Source organism: Phoca vitulina, unplaced genomic scaffold, assembly GCF_004348235.1.
Source record: "Phoca vitulina isolate PV1807 unplaced genomic scaffold, GSC_HSeal_1.0 scaffold16, whole genome shotgun sequence".
Taxonomy (NCBI): Eukaryota; Metazoa; Chordata; class Mammalia; order Carnivora; family Phocidae; genus Phoca; species Phoca vitulina.
This window is the reverse complement of record NW_022589719.1, coordinates 25,634,788-25,653,304: the sequence shown is the minus strand read 5'-3', so window position 1 is coordinate 25,653,304 and position 18,517 is coordinate 25,634,788.

Here is an 18,517-nt window from a genome sequence, read left to right as displayed (position 1 = left end):
GGGGAAGTTGGAGCTATCTTCTATAATTCAAAATGCCTCCAGAAAAACATACTTTTACCCCAAGATTCATAAAAAAGTATGAAGGTATGTGTCCTTGCTTTTTGCTGGTGCAACCTAAGTTATGACAACAACTCCTAGCTGATGAAGTTTTGACATGAGTTGAAATTTATAGAACTTTTTTGTTATTTTTGAAATGAAACACCCTTCCCCTGAGCCACAGATGTAAAAGAATCTTGTGGGGGACCTGGACATGAAGGTCCATGTGCCCGCTGTCTTTGATGGGGACTGTGGGAGTGGCATGGAAAGAATTAAACAGATAATAAATGCCAAGGTCAGACTGATACCTTGATGGGATATGTGTTTTATTTAAAGCATAACTGGTCACCACTGGGAAGTTTTAAGTAACTGAGGAACATGATCTGATTTGAGATTTTCCAAGATCATTCATTTGAATACTGCATAGGAAGAGGGGAGAAGAAACGTAAGTGGAGAGACCAGTTAGGATGCCCTGATGGCCCTTGTCTAGGTAAAAGGTGATGGTGGATTGGATAAGAGGAGTGACAGTGGAAATGGGTTGTATGACTGAATTTATTCTCCAAGATTCTTCTCTGATATATTGCTTTTCTAACCAGAAAAAAAAGTAAAAGTTTAACTTTCAAAAGGCAGCTCCTTGGTCCTACTTCCCCGCTCTCTCACATTGTCTAATGCTTAATCCTCTCAGAACTTGTATTAGATTGAATTATATATAATTTCCACTTTTTTTTACATGTCGAAACAGTCAAATATCATTAGTTTCATATGGTTCCATGTAATAAATAAACAAATATCAGTTGAACATACACTTGTTGAGCATATATCTTGTGCCATCCTTGTGCTGGTTCCTACCACCTTGTATGTGTCTATTTTTAATTGCCTAACTTTGTTATCACACAGGGATGCCCTACTAAGGGGCAGAGAACATGACCTTCATGCCTCCATTTCCAACCTCCTGCACAGTGATTGGCAGATTTTAGCAGAAAGAGCATTATTTGTAAAGAAGAAGCAAGCCTGAAAGGGTTGAGGGTCCTTGGCTAACCCAGGAGAAAATATAAATAGAATTAACAAACTGTGTGGTTCTGGGATGGCTTTTCTGGTTCAAAATGTTACTATCCTCACTGTTGGTCATTGATTAAAGAGATAGAGAAAAGAGAGGAAGGAATAGAAAGAGTTCTGTAATTGCTACCCAAACCTGAAGGGGTATGGTTCTCATCCCTTGAGTGGAAGTCCTAAGCACAGGCAGCAAATAGTTCTTAAAAAAAAAAAAAGAAAAGAAAAAAAAGGCTTGTCTGCACCAAGTGTGAAAAGTAAGGAAATATCAGGAAAAAAAAAGTCAAGTTTATAAATTTGGGAAATCTCCTGGATAGAATTCTCATAGTACTACAGTCATGAGATCACAGGCTCCATGAAAAGATGGTGATTTATATTGTATTTACTATTATATCCTCAGGTCTAGCACAGTATTCATTTAATAATTATTTGTTCTATGATTGAATAAGTAGGGTCCCAAGCAGAGGAAATAGCTGGATGAAGGAAAGGGACCACTCGTCCCAATTACCTTGATCCTGGAGGGTCTCATTTCTCATGCTGGATTCCAACTGACTGCCATAACTGATTTCATCATTTTAACTTAGAATCTTTTGCTCTGAAAAACATGGCAAGAGTTTATTTGGGTAGATTAGATACTCATGGGTTACCTAGAGACCCACTGCAAATGTTGAATTCTGGGTACCAGGCTGTGGAAATTCTGATGCAACTAATCTATGGTGGGGTTTCAGAGTCTGCATTTTCCCAAAGCCTCCAGGTGATTTTGCCAAACAGCCAGGTTCTTAGGAACCATGCTCTGTGGTTCCATGAATCCCCACACCTTGTAGCACACTCACCTCCTAGTTCTGAGAGGTTATTTACTGTATGAAACGGGTGTTTTAGATAATGTCAATTTGCTATTCATTCAGTGACTACTTATAAAATATCAAATATAGGTAAAGCACAGCAAAAAATTGGTTGCTTGATCTGTTTTAAAAATTTCCTAATAGGAAAGCAGTTGCTACACACTTCAATGAACAAAAAAACAACACCTACTTTAAGGTCAGAAGTTTCATGGTACCATCTAATCAGGACATAAGAAAAATCCCTCCTAGTATATGTGAAGTCATGAATTCCGCAATACAAGCGGGTCAGAGAGTGAGGATTTTTAAAAATCTATTTTCATTATCCCAAGCTGGAGTCATTTATCCTGAACTTTTCTGCTTGCTTCTCAGAGGTGGAGTACAGACGTAGTCTAAGATAAACTGGAAGATGAAACTCTGACCATAAAGGTAAATCACGGTTGTGAATTATGAAGTTGGATATGTCCTTGGAGGTCCTGAAAGTCATGGGACTGGTGGCTGCCTGTTCAGAGGGGTGGTGGCTAATTTGTGATAAAGCAAATGTTGAGCCAGGCATCTGGGCTTCTCGTCTGAGTTACTGCTTAGCTGGATGCATTAGAAAGCCCTTTGCCCTTTCTGGGTGTCACACTGAGGGATTGTATCAGATACAGTTGTTCTCAAACATAAGGGCTTGGGGATCCCCAAGAGTACTGAATCAGAAGCCAAAGCTATCACTTTGGCTGATCATTTAGTATCCAGATATTTAAGACCAGAAACACGAAACACTTGAGCACCAAAATTGCATGGCAGAATTTGCTAATAAGGTGGTCATCCTAATATACATATTATTTTCATAAGTTGAATGAAAACAAAATTTTTCACAGAGTAGTTGAGGATGCCAAGAAACACTACATTGGATAGTATCTGAGGTTCCTTCCAGCTCTCAGATAAAAAGAAGCCATGTCTGATTTCCTGGCTGTGACTTCAGTCCTCTTCTCTGACCATAGCCAAAACATACTTCTGATTCTGCTCTATCACATAGGGAAATTAATCCTACAGATAACATGAGGTTTAATAATAAACACTCCTCTCCTTAGAACATCCTAGTAGGGCATTCTTAGAGGATCCATAAGAAAGGGTAAATGTGCAATCTCTGCCCACCACTGGTTTACCGTCTGTTACCCTGTTGCATTTTCTGTGCTGCTACACTAGACTATGTGTGGACTCACAAAGGGGGCACTGTGCCTTGCTTGTGCAAACCACCCTGCCTTCCTGGGAGACTCCTGTTCATCCTTCAAAACTCAGGTTAAGCAACACTTTTATTTTTTCATGATCAACCTTGCTAGAGCTAGGACTCTTTTGTGTTCTCCCTGTCCCTTGGGCACAGGGTGATTATAGCTCTTGTTGCATCTTGATTGCATTGTCCTTGTTGTCTTTCCTCCACGAGAGCATGAGTCGTTTGAGGCACAAGCCATTTTCATTTCTGCATTTTTCAAACCTGGCGCTACGTAGTGCTCAGGACTTGATTACAGGGTGAATGAATGGATCAATGCCTAAAGAAGGCCCAGAGATGTTCATGTTCTACTCTGTCATATATTCTGTATGATGGAGGTGGAAAGTCTCAGTTAAAACAAACCCCAGGCTCCCTTCCCATCTCAGCAGTACCAAGCCTTGTGGCTCCTTTCAGTGTCATCCCTGACTGTTCCCTCCCACCCTGGTTAGAAGTGTCCTTAGGTCTTTCATTCCAGGTGCACTCTTTTTTTTTTTTTTTTGGATGTGCCATTATAGTCTTGTGTCCTCTTCATCTTCTTTAGATCTGATGATAATTGGGAAGCCTGCAAAACAAATTCTCAGGAAGGGAGAAGGGTGATCTCTGAAGGCCTAATAAACTCTTCAGATGACAAGATACACTTCGGGTTTCTAAGAGCTGTTTGCTGCTCCAAATGCCTGTTTCATGCCTGTGCACGCTGACTTCAGTAGTAAATATTCAGCTCTGCAGTTGATTTTCTGATTCTTGTAACCGTTGTTACTTTTTATGGCATAAATATTAGGTTCCAAAATGTTAATTGCAATTTCTCAGGCAGTCTTCATGGCTGACCCTTAGCCTGGTTCTGCAGGAAAGATTCAGAATAGATGGGAACCTGCTCAAAGTCACACAGCTGGAGAGTGACTTGACCAGAATGTGGACATGGCTGCAACTGGTTCCAGCTGAAGCTCTTTGTATTTTGTCACAGTGTCACTTGGCTATAACTAATTTTATTCGGTGTCTATGTATTGTCAGGCTGCACCCCAGTGACCCTCCATTTTTCTCCCTGTTTGGGCAGAGCCTTTGAATATTCATAAAGGAATTTATCTTCAATTTCCGACCTATTGTCTGCAGACTGATCCTAAACTGGGGGAATGGAATACTGAGGATCTCTCCATCCTGTCCTTTCACCAAATATGGTACTGAACACTCACTGTGCCCCTGGCAGTCTGTGAAGCCCTTTAGGAGATGCCAAGATCAATAGACTAGTTCTTCCCTTACAGTATATAAGGGGAACAAAATAATTTCACAAATAACGACAACACAAGGCAGTTAAAACTGCCATTCCAGTGTGGGGAGTCAAAGTTGGAAGAATTCTTATTTGTTTGTCATAAACAAGGAAACCTTCATAAAGGGGGTGACATGGAATTAGACCATGAAAGATAAAGAAGCTGTCCAATGGCAGCACTCGGGGAGAACATGAGGGTAGAGGTAATAAGCAAAGATCTATGTTTGTAAAAATAAAGAGCACAGTGTGGGAATGAGGAACACTCAAAATTCCTGGGTCACAGTGTGAATGGAAGCAGGATTTGCAGACAAAATGGGAATTATAATGTTAGTGTTGGATTGCAAAAGGCTTTGAATGCCGAGTTTAGGTGATTGGATCTGAACATTCTTGAAGATTCTGGGATTTCTATGATCTTATTTGTAGGAAAGCCTCAAGGTTGTATGTGAAGGAGAATGTTTTTATAAGAGCTTTACTTGAAAGATATGAATTGGGCAAGACTGTGGAGGGCAGACTGGAATGGGGAAAGACTGGAGGCAGAGTGAACAATGAGATGGTTTGTGCAATGGTTTAAGGTGAGAAGTAATGAGGATTTGAAGAAGGATGAGGATGGTGGGAGTGAAGGGGGGAGGAGGATGATATCTCCTAGCCTTTTCTTTGCGAACACACACATCATCCCTTGATTCTTTTGTTGAGATATCAAGAAATAATATTTCTAGTAGAAGCTCCAGTTGGTAGAATTAACAGCTGCAAAAGATTCCCTTTTTCCTTCTCATCTTCCGCTGTGGCAAATGGTGTATTTATTACCCTGAGCAAGTTCTACAGATCTTTGCTTTGTCTCATAAGGTGGAGAGATAATATAAATGTTATGCTGTATTTAAAATACCTGAAAGAAAACATACTGAAAATTATGGATGGGCATGATACGATGTATGAGAAAGAGTCCTAGAATGGGAACCAAGAGGTTGGAGTTCTTACAATGGTGTGTCCCTATCTAACTGAGGCTTTGGGATAGCCATTTACTCTTTCTGAGCTTCAGGTCCTCTCACACTAAAGGGTGGGGTTGGGGCTCTGTAGATTTTCAACTTTTCCCTATATAGAGCCCTTGGTTCTAGTAAGTCCTTGTGAGGAACCCAAGATATGAAACAGATACATGAAATATGCAGTGGTAAGGCTGGAATGAGGAGCTTGAATTTTGCTTGACCTCTGTATGAACTTCCTTGTCCCCAATCTCTGGGGCTCTATGGGGCATTGTCAGAATTCTAGGGGGCATTGCAGGTTATCAGATAGTCTCAGATGTTTCTTTAAGCTCATCATAGTGAAGCACGAGTTTCTAGGTGGAAGTTCCACATTGAATTCCTTAACACCTTTGTTCTCCTGAGTTTGCTAGAAAGATGAAACTACATCTTATACATGGTGGCTTTCTTCCAATGCCTTAAACGTCTCAAATTTGTTCTTGCTTTGAGCCTTTGCACTGGTCAAATCAGTGCAATCTCTTCCAAAGATACTGTTTCTCCATATTTTCACATGATTTGCTTCTTTCTCATCATTTAAATCTCTAAATAAATAGGTTCCCAAAAGGTGCTTCCTTTAGAGGTCAATTTGCCAAGAAACCCCTCACTTGGATCAGTCCCTTCCCAGGCCCTGTGAGGAATCCCAGGAATGTGCTCACACAATCATATGTTTTTGCAAAGTTTACAAAAGTGAGATATTTTAATTGCAATTGACTATGACCACTATCTCCTCCTCCTCTTGCTTTTCTCTCTGTCACACTTTTCCTTGTGAGTGGCTTTTGAAACATAGTGCCTCACTTTCTTCATCCATGAAATGACAGTCACAGTGTCTACCTCCCAATGTTGTCATGAGGATTAAATATGTTCATACATGAGATGTACTTAGAGCAGTGAGTGACTGGCATGCAATAAATGTTTATTATTTTATTGTTACCACCATACCATGAGGAATCGACACAATAGTAGACATACTGCTGGGCTCCAGTTCTGGCCAGACCAGCATAGACTGTAAGTAACTTACGAATGCAGGAGTCCTCCCTTATGTGCAGTTTCATGTTCCACAGTTTCAGTTGTCCATGGTCAATGCAGTCAGGGAGCCCACGACCCCCCTGTCTATGTATTATCAGAAGGTCAACGGTAGCCTAATGCTATGTCATAATGGCTACACCATTCACCTCCCTTCATCTCATCACATGGGCATTTTACCATTTCACATCATCACAAGAAGGGTGAGTACAGTGCAATAAAATATTTTGAGAGAGAAAGACATTCACATAAGTTTTATTATAGTATATTGCTATAATTGTTCCATTTTAATATTAGTTATTGTTAACCTCTTACTGTGCCTAATTTATGAATTCAACTTTATTGTAGGTAAGCATAAAAACAGAGTATATATAGGGTTTGGTACTATCTGTGGTTTCAGGCATCTCCTCGGGATCTTGGAATGTATCCCCTGTGGATAAATGGGGACTACTGTACTAAGAATATCAAAGCACAAATGGCCCAAATACCTCTTATAGTTGATGTGACTTAGGCCGAGGGGAATCAGGTGGCTTGTCCAAATCTCATAGCTAGGAGGGGCCCAAGGCAGGTGTAAGATGTGGGTTTCCTGATAGAAAGTGAAGGGACTTACAAGCACATCAGCATGAGCCTTCATTTCACACAGAAGAAGGCTGCTTTCTTTCGACAGAAGAGTTATTCAGTCCCTTTCTTAGTAATTTCTTTTGAGGAGCTTAGTCATATTGGCTCTAACCCTTAGAACAGGCTGGAAAAGAATGGCATGTCCCAAAACAGCCTGCCACGAACCTGTAGAAACTTGTGTCACATGGGTCATTAACCTAATTTTGATGGGGTCAGATAGGCATTTTGGAGTTTGAGTAAATTTCTTTTTAGTTTCAGAGGTAGAGTTCAGTGATTCATCATTGCATATAACACCCAGTGCTCATTACATCAGGTGTTCTCCTTAATGCCCATCAGCCAGTTACCCCATCCCCCCACCCACCTCCCCTCCAGCAACCCTCAGTTTCTTTCCCATAGTTAAGAATCTCTCATGGTTTGTCTCCCTGATTTCTTCCCATTCCATTTTTCCCTCCCTTCCCCAATGATCCTCTGCACTGTTTCTTATATTCCACATATAAGTGAAATCATATGATAATTGTCCTTCTCAGATTGACTTATTTCGCTCAGCATAATACCCTCCAGTTCCATCCATGTCGATGTAAATGGTAAGATTTCCTCCTTTCTGATGGCTGAGGAATATTCCACTGTTTATATATACCACATCTTCTTTCTTTTAAGGGCTACTGCCAAACTTTAGGGTGCAGCCAGAGAGGTTTGGCAGATCTGAATTTATATCCTGGTTCTTGGAAGTTAGATTCATACGTCACTACCATACACAAGGATAAACTCCAGCTGGTGGAATGATATAAATATAAAAAACAAAACCAAAATGTTGTTTGAAGAACGCAGCAGTGAATTCTTTATAATCCTGAGTTGGCCTTTGTAACTATACATAAACATCCACATGCCATAAAAAAAGGATTGATAAATTTGCTCACCTTAAAGAACAAAACATAATTAAAAAAATGAAGTCTTCCACATGGCAAGACAAAGAACCATCATAAGTAAAATGAAAAGACAAATGACAAATTGAGAAAAAAAATTGCAACTTATGTGCCAGACAAAAGGTTAATTTCTTTAACATAAAGAGAGCTGCTGTAGATTAAGGAGAGATGATATTTCTCACCTTTCCAATGGGAAAAAATCCAAAAGTTTACAAAACACTCCTCTTGAACCTTGAGAACATTCCATGAGGTACTGGTGGGAGTAGAAATCTATTACCTCAGTGGAAGGCAAAATGGCAACTTTTAGCAGTACTCTGACCCAGTGATCTCTCTTTTACGAGATGAAATATGCACAAGGTTATTCACTGTTTGTACTCGCAAAGTCCTAGGAATAAACTAGGTTTCCATCAGAGGAAGACATTACATAAACTATTGTTCACCTCTACACAGGAGGAGCTTATGACAAAATAAGAAACTATGTGGTCATGGAGCGGCCTCCAGATATAGATATATAAGATTTTATTTATTAATTCGACAGAGAGAGAGAGAGCGCACAAGCAGGGACAGCAGCAGAAGGAAGGGGAGAAGCAGGCTCCCCGCTGAGCAGGGGACCCTGGGATCACGACCTGAGCCGAAGGCAGACGCTTAACCGACTGAACCACCCAGGCGCCCCTGCAGGATATATTTTTAAGTGAAACAGAAAAGCAGTACATTTTATGTAGTATATATTGTTTTGGGATAAGGAAGGAGGATAAGAGTATGAAATTGTATTTGCTTGTATTTGCATTAATGCTTGAATGATGGTCACAAAACCAAAACTAAACCACTTTTAGTTAGTGCTAGGGCATGGGGATGAGGGATGGGGTGGGGTGCACAGGGAAGAAGGGAAAGCGAGAGTTCCAAATGAATGCGTTTTTATGTTGCTTCAATGAAACGTAAATGATTTGCCATCCAAAAAGGGAAAATAAAGTTAAAAGAATTCCCACAAGTGGAACATATTTGTAAAGAACTTTGGGCAACTTTTTAAAACTCAAATTTCTTAGCTATACAATGGGGGAAAACGGAGTTTACTTAAAGCCTTTTTTTAGTTGTTTATGCAAATCAAGCTTATTCTTTTTATTTATTTATTTATTCATTTGAGAGAGAGAGAGCGGGGGGGGGGGTGGCAGAGAGAGAGGGAGAGAGACAATGTCAGGCAGACTCTCTGCTGAGCGCGGAGCCCCACACAGGACTGGACCCCAGGACCCTGAGATCATGACCTGAGCCGAAATCAAGAGTCGGACGCTTAACTGACTGAGCCACCCGGGCGCCTTGCCAATCAGGCTTATTCTTGACTCAGGACACACGCTTGTGTGCCTTCTGTGCGGAAGGGGTTTCGAGAGCCCGTTCATCTGACAGTCTTCTCTGTTGCTAGTTTCCTCCTCCGAAAAGTTAGCCTCTGGACTATTTCTCTATTTTGTTTTTCTCATAACTTCTTAAAGTTGGCTAAACCTCTCTCTCTCTCTCTCCTTTTTCACTTGTTTATTTAACATTTGTGTGTTGAATCCCAAGAACCCAGAGCCATGTCTCATGTCTAAGATATTTTTCGAATGAATGAATGTTTGTACCCAATGCAAAATTTGTAGAAAAGACACAGCTTTCTGTCAGGGGCTACTTATCAGGGATCAGGCCATGGTGGGCATACGGCCCCACTTCTGTATCCAAATACGAGCTTGTAATAATATATGTCTTTGTTTAACCTTAACAGTAAGACTTATCTCATGTGGATAGCATTTAGAGTAAGAATTAAATAAAATTAAAAGACTTTCTAAAAAGCAAGACCACTCTCCTGCTCCCTGGATCGAGCTTTCATATTTAATTAGACTTTTGGTGTTCTCCCAGCCTCATTACAATCTCACTCTGATTTTATTCCATAACAGACAGAAACCAAGGAACTGTGCCCTCTCTAAGATGTAGGCTCAGAGTAAAAGCCCTGCAGGTGCTTGTACCTTGGTGTCAGATAATTGCTCATGATTAGTTTGCATATCTTATCAGAGAGAAGGAGCTTAATTATCTCCCTCTGCAGAATCTCTGGAGAAAAAGTTCAGGGTCTGTTTTTCTTTCTTTTTTTTTTCTTCCTTAAGAAAAGTAGTATCTTTGAATTTGATTTCACCTTGGGGATGGAAACAGGAGAAGGAAAAAACCTATATATATATATATATATACACATATATATATAGGCTTGTATATATATATATCACCTTCTTTGTGGTGTGTGCAAATAGTTTTTTTTTTAAAAACCTGGTTTCTTGTTTTGTAGAGAAGTATTTAACCGGGTGCCTGGGTGGCTCAGTCATTAAGCGTCTGCCTTCGGCTCAGGTCATGATCCTAGGGTCCTGGGATCGAGCCCCGCATCGGGCTCCCTGCTCCGCAGGAGGCCTGCTTCTCCCTCTCCCACTCCCCCTGCTTGTGTTCCTTCTCTCGCTGTGTCTCTCTCTGTCAAATAAATAAATAAAATCTTTAAAAAAAAAAAAAAAAGAAGTATTTAGAGTGGCATAAGGGAGTTATATCCTTAAATACAGTATGTGCTCTAATTCACATATTTTTTCCTTTGGACTCTCTTCCCCCATGCCCAAACATGATGGGGCCTATGGGAGGCTTATCCTCATGCTTAATTTCCAGTGTATACAATAATTTTAAAAAATTAATATTAATTAAACATAATTAAAATAAATACAAAATTAATATAAAATTATAAAATACAATAATTATGTGTGAAAAAAGATTCTCAAGTGGAGTAAGCATTGCTAAGAGCATCATTCAAAATAGGGTGGGGAGGATCTTGAGGAAGCAGGACCAATGCACTTTTTGTGCTTCAATTTTCCGGACACTGTGGACTTGTGAATTTTGTCAGCTGCACCTCGACCACCTCCTGGAACTCATCCTTCTACTTTGGACTGAAACTGAGATAGTATAGCGTCTGTTAGCTAAATGGCCAATCGTGTCTTAGACAGGCAGGGCAACTCTGTCAGCACCAATCTTAATTCCTTCAAAACAAGTTATATAGCCTTGTGGTTTTTGCCTTTCTAAGCCTACACTCTCTGCTTGCAATTCAGAGCACACTTTCAATTTTTGGCCTCTCTGTGTCTCCCAGATTGCAATCCCTAAGACCCCAAATAGATGCTTTTGGTTGTTTATAACCTCTTCTTCTTGGTCAACATATGGTAATATAACATTATATATACATCTCTCCCTCTCTCTCTCTCTGTATAGTTTTAGCAAAATGAGGTGGCGAGGTGAGTTATTTTCCAGCCACTTTGCAGAGCATCACCAGCTTCTCTGGCTAATTCCAGGCCCTGCAATAACAAATTCTCAGGTGTTCATTATTTGGTTGATTACTTCAATTTCCCGCTACACTGATAGGGACTGAATTAATGAGGTAAACAAGCTGGGAGATTTATATACAATATTGCAAACATTATGCAAGGGAATCGTCAAAGATTTTCCTTTGTGCTTGAGAGCATAGCAGAGATGTCCGACGTGGGAGTTTGGAGAGGCAGAACCATTTCAGTCCCTCTGCATGCATGTGTGTGCGTGTCTGTGTCATATTTCTTGCATACCTGGTGTGCGAGCAAACAGTTTGGTGCAGGTGCTGGATCAGGGATCAGGGAATTGTACATGATCCAGTAACTCATTTCAGGGTAAGAGACTGGAACCAAACCTCTCTCTAAACCTCCTTTCTCAGAATGAAGTAAACGGATTTCTGATAAGCCAGAGCAAGACTGAGAGGGTAAGCCAGATGAACCTAAGGTATGACTGCATTAGATTATAAAAAGCTTGAGGCAGGAAATGTGTCTGTTCAAATTTGCACCCTGCAGCAGCATAAGTGGGCAATCAACTGATGGGACTTTTCAACATCCATAATAATAATGCCCTAAGTTTACAGAGCACTTTGAAAAGCATCAATCTTTTTCATATTTACTTTTTTTATTTACTACAAATGCCCATAGTTCAAAGCTGGGTATATTGTCCTTATTTTACAGATAAGGAAACAGACTCAGAGACGTTAAAGCATTGCCCAAGTACCAGAGCGGGTAACGCTTAATGGTTCTGAGGACTGGTGGCAGCTCTTTTATCTCTAAATTGACTCTTCTTGCTATACCTCAGCTGCCCTCATTTATTGTAACAATTGAAAGAAAAATGAATGAATGAATTAATGATGGCCTGGGTAGTGTGCAAAGCCTCAGGATTGGAGAGGCTAGCCTGGCAGAGAAGACCCAGACCGAAGATCCATCAAGATCCCTTGGAGAGATCCAGACTGTGGGGTTGGATTGCAAAAGACAAATGTAGTGGTGGTGGTGGGGGGAGATCCATTTATATTGCATTCAGATGCACAAATAATGTGTATTTGAACATTTTTTCTTGTAGCTGATTTCATCTTAAGGGCCCACATGCTGCTAAGTAGCAGGGACTGTTACACTTGAGTTCAATCTGTGAAACACAAATGAACAGATCTCTTAAGGTCCTGTTTTTCAGATGCTTCATCTCTCTGCTTCTCTCCAGGTTGGCCTTCTGAGGAGACTTCTGAGGTGAATGAAATGGGAGGAGTCTCTTGGGGGAACTTGTCTATGGTAACTTTCCTTGCCAACCTCGTTGTTTCTCATCATCCGGTGGCTGCTGGCTTCTTCGTCAGCGGGTCATCTCCAGGCCTCTTCTCTCTTACATGGGAAGGGTACTGAGGACTTCTTCATTTTCAAGGCCTCACTGGTCTTGCTGGTGATGATGGCGTGGGTTATAAGAAGAGGTGCAGAGGGTCTGGGAAGGCTCTGGGATACCTATTGATGCAGTCCATAGATGGGGTCCCTAAGTGTTCAAAGCGAACTAGACCTCTGACTGCTCCTGTCAGGCCTAAGAGAGCACCCTCTACCCACCATCCTACCAGATCACATCTCTTTCCAAACTTGTTTGCGTCAAGTGTACAGAGTTGAAGGGGAGGAGAAGTGGTGAAAATTCTAGTTTATCAAAGGATCTTGGGAGGTAACCAGTTCTTATAGGAGGATTTGATTAGCATCCTAAGGAGGGCTCAAGGGCCATTGGACTCAAACTTTCATATAAAGGACTATAAAACCTCAGTGCCCTTCACCCAACTTCTCAGTGTGTGTGTATATGGGTGAAGTGGTCTCGGTATAGGTGAGTTAGCCAGCCATGAGCTATTCAGGCCTTTGGATCCTGGATAGTGGCTAGATATTGGCTGGGGAGGAACATCTAGTTTTGACCCAGAATTATGAATCTCAAAGCTCTTGACCTACCCCCAGGAAATTTCTTGCAAATTCAGAGGTGGAGTGAATGTGCTATGAGAAATAAGAGCAATTAAAATACAAAAGAATATTTATTATCAATGACATGCCAGACACTATTTTAGGTACTAGGGAAAAGCAAGGGAATGGGAGTTGGAGGATTAGGAGGAGAAAAATGACAAAAAATGTACACCTTCATGAAGCTTATATTCAAGGATTGGTGTCAGATAATAAGTAAAATAACTAAGCAAAATATATAGTACCTTAACTGGTGATGATTGTTTCAGACAAAGCAAAAAAAGAGGGGAGAGGGAGTGTGTTGGGGGGGGGAGTGCAGTCAAAGTTTATCTGGTCAGGAAACATCTCATGAATAAATGAAATTTGAACCAAAAATTGGAAGAGGTGAAGAAGTGAGCCACATGGATATGTGGAAGAAGAGACTTCCAGGTGGAAGGTAGGACTATTTCTTGTATGTGTTGGAGGAACAGGAAGGAGGCCAGTGGGGCTGGAAGGTAATGAGTCAGGAGAAAAGTAATTGCAAATGAGGTAAGAGAAATAAAGGACTATGGTCATGGAAAGGGCTTTTTGTTTTATTCCAGGTGAGATGGGAACCACCACTGACGTCTTGAGCAGAGGACTGACCTGGTCTGACTTCTATTCTCAAAGGATTATTTAGCTGCTGTGCTGAGATTCCATTTCATGACTCAGGGGGAAAGGTGGAAGCAGAAAAACCAGACAGGAGAGGGTTGCAATAATTCCAGTGAAAGAATTATCAATAGGTGGACCAGAGTGGTAGCAAAGGAGGGAGTAGGAAATAATTGGATATGGAAATATTTTGTTGTAGAGCCAATAGCACTGGTGAATGGATTGGATGTGGGGTAGAAAAGGAGGAGGAAAATCAGGATGACTTCAACATTTTTGGCTGGAGTATCTAGAAAAATGGAAATACCATTAGGATGGGGAAGGCCGTGGGTGGATGAGGTTAAGAGGAGAATATCAGGAGTTTTGTTTTTGAATGTATTAATTTTGAGTTGCCTATAAAATATCCAAGAATATTTGTCAAGTAGATTTTGGAGTCTGTGTTTGGAGAGAGGTTTCAACGGGACATATAAATTCAGGAGGCATTGGCCCATGACGATGAAACCAGATTAAGACCATCAAAGGAGTGAGTGTAGACAGAAGCCAGAACTTAATAACATAGCAGAGCAGAGCAAATCCAGCTTAACAACAAAGCCTGCGTAATTGCCCCAGAGAAGATGAGTTACGTAGTCTTTACCTGCTTTAAACCCAGAAACTTGTTTTTCCTTGGGTATCTTAGTGTGCCAAAGCATTTTCATCTCATATAGATAGATTTTGTCTGTGTGGAACATTTATCCTGGTCCATAACCTTCCCCACAATGAACCTCCGCTTTTCAATTTAGGTAAACACACACACACAACACACACACACACACACACACACACACACACACACACACTCAATTGATAGGGAAGTCAGATGATACTCTTTCTTCTATCAAATTTACATTAAACAAGGAAAAACGGTTCTTAAAATTCTCCCACCAGCCTTTACTGGGTGGTAAACATTGGGCAGGTTCACAGTAGCTTCGCCATTTATAATTTAAGGCTGTGTACTTGCAAGTTCCTGATTTTCCTACCTGAAGTATTTTTCTACCCAGAGGCTTTTATTTCCTGTGTTGATGCTCATGTGATGAGTAAACAATCTTTTCAGCCTGTGTCCCTAAGTGTTCAAAGCAAACTAGACCTCTGACTGCTCCTGTCAGGCCTAAGAGAGCACCCTCTACCCACCATCCTACCAAACCACATCTTTCCAAACTTGCTTGTGTCAAGTGTAGAAGTGCATACCACTTCTGACTTCATACTTTTGTCTCTCACTTGATGAGTAATTTTTTCACTGAGACAGTTCTGTTGAGTTCTGCTTTTGTGTAGAGAGTACATGGAGACGTAAGCTATAACTAAATTTGATATTCCACTTATTCATTCAAGCAGCCCTGTTTTCAGCCTGAGAACCACTACTTTCTCAGACTCCCCATCTCCAAACCTAGAAGCTGCCTTTCTTGATAGGGCCATTTTTTAAAATCATACCCACCTCTGTCCAAAAAGGGGTTCATCCCTTTAAGTGAATTACCATATTCACAACGAAGATAAAACAACAAAGCTTCATAAATTATGGGCAGAAGGCTAGGCTTACTCACCAGTTAAGTGATTCCACTTATGTAGACAGTGTGATAAAAATTTGTGATATAAGAAAATGAAAGGTGGTTGCATATCGGTAAGGTGGGCAAGTCTCCCTGAGGATCTCAATCCCCTTTGGAGATACGTGTTCCAGACTGTAAAGCTTAAGATAGGTCTTCATCCTCACAAACCCCCAAAATGACAATGGGTCTTTCATGTCTATAAATGTCCATTATTCTCCTATTGACGTAAAAATTGATTTTATGTTAGTCATTCAGGGTCTATACTGGTACCAGGAGCCTGCCTCCCTGTTCGAACATTTTTTTTTGTTTTAACACATTTTTTTCATGTGTTAATAGGTGTTCATTCGTCTTTGGTGAACATCTCACTTTTATTCCTTTTTCCTTTTTTTTAACCTTTTTTTTTTTTTAGCTCTTCAAAGGAAGGAACTGTGTTTTTAACATTTAACATTTACTGAAAGCCTATCAAATTCACATTTAAAGTGAATATTCTTCACCTGTTCTGTCCTGTCATTATCTAGCACTTACAGCTTCCAGGAGCCACTCCGTTTTTCTTTCTTTTTTTTTTTTTTTTTAAAGATTTTATTTATTTATCTGACAGAGAGAGACACAGTGAGAGAGGGAACACAAGCAGGGGGAGTGGGAGAAGGAGAAAACAGGCTCCCCGCTGAGCAGGGAGCCCAATGTGGAGCTCGATCCCAGGACCCTGGGACCACGACCTGAGCCGAAGGCAGACGCTTAACAACTGAGCCACCCAGGCACCCCTCAGTTTTTCTACTTTAGAAATTTCCTGCTCATTTCTGCCATCCCATCTCTGGTCTTTCCTTCTGTAGTCTCCTGCCCAAGTCTTGCCTTCTGTGTGATGAGCTGCTTACATAACATCTTATATTCCCTGGTCCTAGCTCCCTGGAAAGGGGAGTTTGTCCTCCACTCTGACTGTTTTTCTTGCAAGTTTCTGTTCATACCACTTCTGACTTTTCTTTCCTCTTTGTGAGAGAGAAAAAGGGGGCACAGCACTAACTAGTCTGTGGCTAAATGCTATGCCTGGGCTGAGAAGCTGAGGAGAGAAGGCTGTAAATCTAGATCTGAGGACACTCTCACTCTGATCAATCTCTGTACATTCCTGTGGAGTGGTGTCCAATATCTGGCTTGCTCCTCTAGCCTTTTACTGAAATGTAAATTCATCCTTGGTATTCTGGAATTGCTGCTGGGTGGAGCCTGGCTGAAGGCATCATATTCCCCGCTGTGTAAACCTTGAGGCTGGGGAACAGTTTTGTTCGGGAGCAAATTAATTAGAATTAGAATTCGGTCTTTCTGTCTAAGACCAGGCTCTTTGCTATCGGTAGGAAAGGGAACAAGGAGGGAAGCAACCACTAGATATCCATCTCTAACCCCGAGGTATTGGGATTTAGTCCATGCCCTCTGGGGCTCCCAGTTAGTCAGAGAGTGAGTGTAAATCACTTCGTGATTCTGACCATTCCCCTCATGGGTGCCAGTGTTGCCCTGGAGGAAACCAGGGACATGCATCTGTGCCCTCACCCAGGCTGCTGTGGGGCGGGGATGACATTTACTCATCTCCACTTTCTGGGGCCCTCCTTGAGTTTCATTCCTCAGTTCTGCATCCTATTGGGCATGAGATTTGTTTCCCTGTGTCCCCAAGTCAAGTTTAGATTCAATTAACAGTTGGCTATTAACAATGTGGTGCCCGTAGCAACACTGCTCTACAATGTATAGAACAGCTGTTACGAGAGTAAATCCTAAGAATTCTCATTACAAGGAGACAAGTTTTTTTCTTCTATCTTCCTTCTTTTCTTGATATTTTATCTAAATGAGAAGACGGGTTTTAGCCGAACCTATGGTGCTAATCATTTTACAATAGTAAATGAAACCACCATGCTGTACACTTTAAACTTAAACACAGCGATGTATGTCAATTATTTCTCAATAAAACTGGAAAAAACCAGTTGGCTCTTGGCATTATTTAGTAAGTCCTGACTGTGTATTGCTCACTCAAAAACTCAGCTGGCTTACTTATGAGCTTCTAAGCATTGTTCCATTTGTGGTTGGACAGTGCCATGCTGTAGTGGTTTTTCAAGTCAGGACTGAATTACTAACTTGTCATCTGAATGTTTCTAGGACAGTGAAGTCAGGCTTTCAGAGAAACATCAATTTTAGTGGATTTGAGTCCATCAACAGCCCTTAGGAGAAGGCATTGCTAAAAAACTTCATAGACAGAGACATTTCTGGACTTGTGAATGCTTTCACTGTCTGCTTTATGGGTTTTTAGTTGTTGTTGTTGTTGTTGTTGTTTTTTTTAAGTAGGCCCCATGCCCAATGTGAGGCTTAAACTCATGACCCTGGGATTTAGAGTCGGATGTTCTACCAACGGAGCCAGCCAGGTGCCCCTGCTTTATGTTCTAACCTTGACTCAAAATCCTTTCCTTTTCAACCATTGGCAAGTTCATCATGTGAATTCCTGCGATCTGAGTGGAAAGCAATTTATACCAGTGGCTCCAAAGTTTATATGTGGCCAACCCTGCATCAGAAGACAAGGCCCAGAATATCCACCCTTAACCTGATTAACTCTTATTGCAGAAGATCGAAAAGGTTTTGCTTGTGGCAGGGAGAAAGCAGTGATTCTCCCTCTTGTGCTTGAGAGCCGCATAGTTTATGAGGTTGGAGAGAGGACCCACTACCTCCAGCAACAGAGCTGAGATTGGTCAGCCATGAGTTGGATGTACTAGTTAGATGTACTTAGTGGCAGCTAAGTCTGGCCTCAGAAGGAAGAGCAGGTGCCAGTCGCAATTGCAGCCAGTGGCCAACAAAACTTCAGGCATCTTCTGGCCCCAACAGGGGCTGAAGGAAAATATTTGAATAGGGAGAATGGAGGGATGAGAGGTAGGAATGGAGCCAAAAGGTGTCTTTCTTACCATTGTGTTAGCACTTTACCCTTGATTGTCCTCTTCTGGTTTGAGGAAGTGCAGGTTCTATGTGTAAATACAGAATTAAT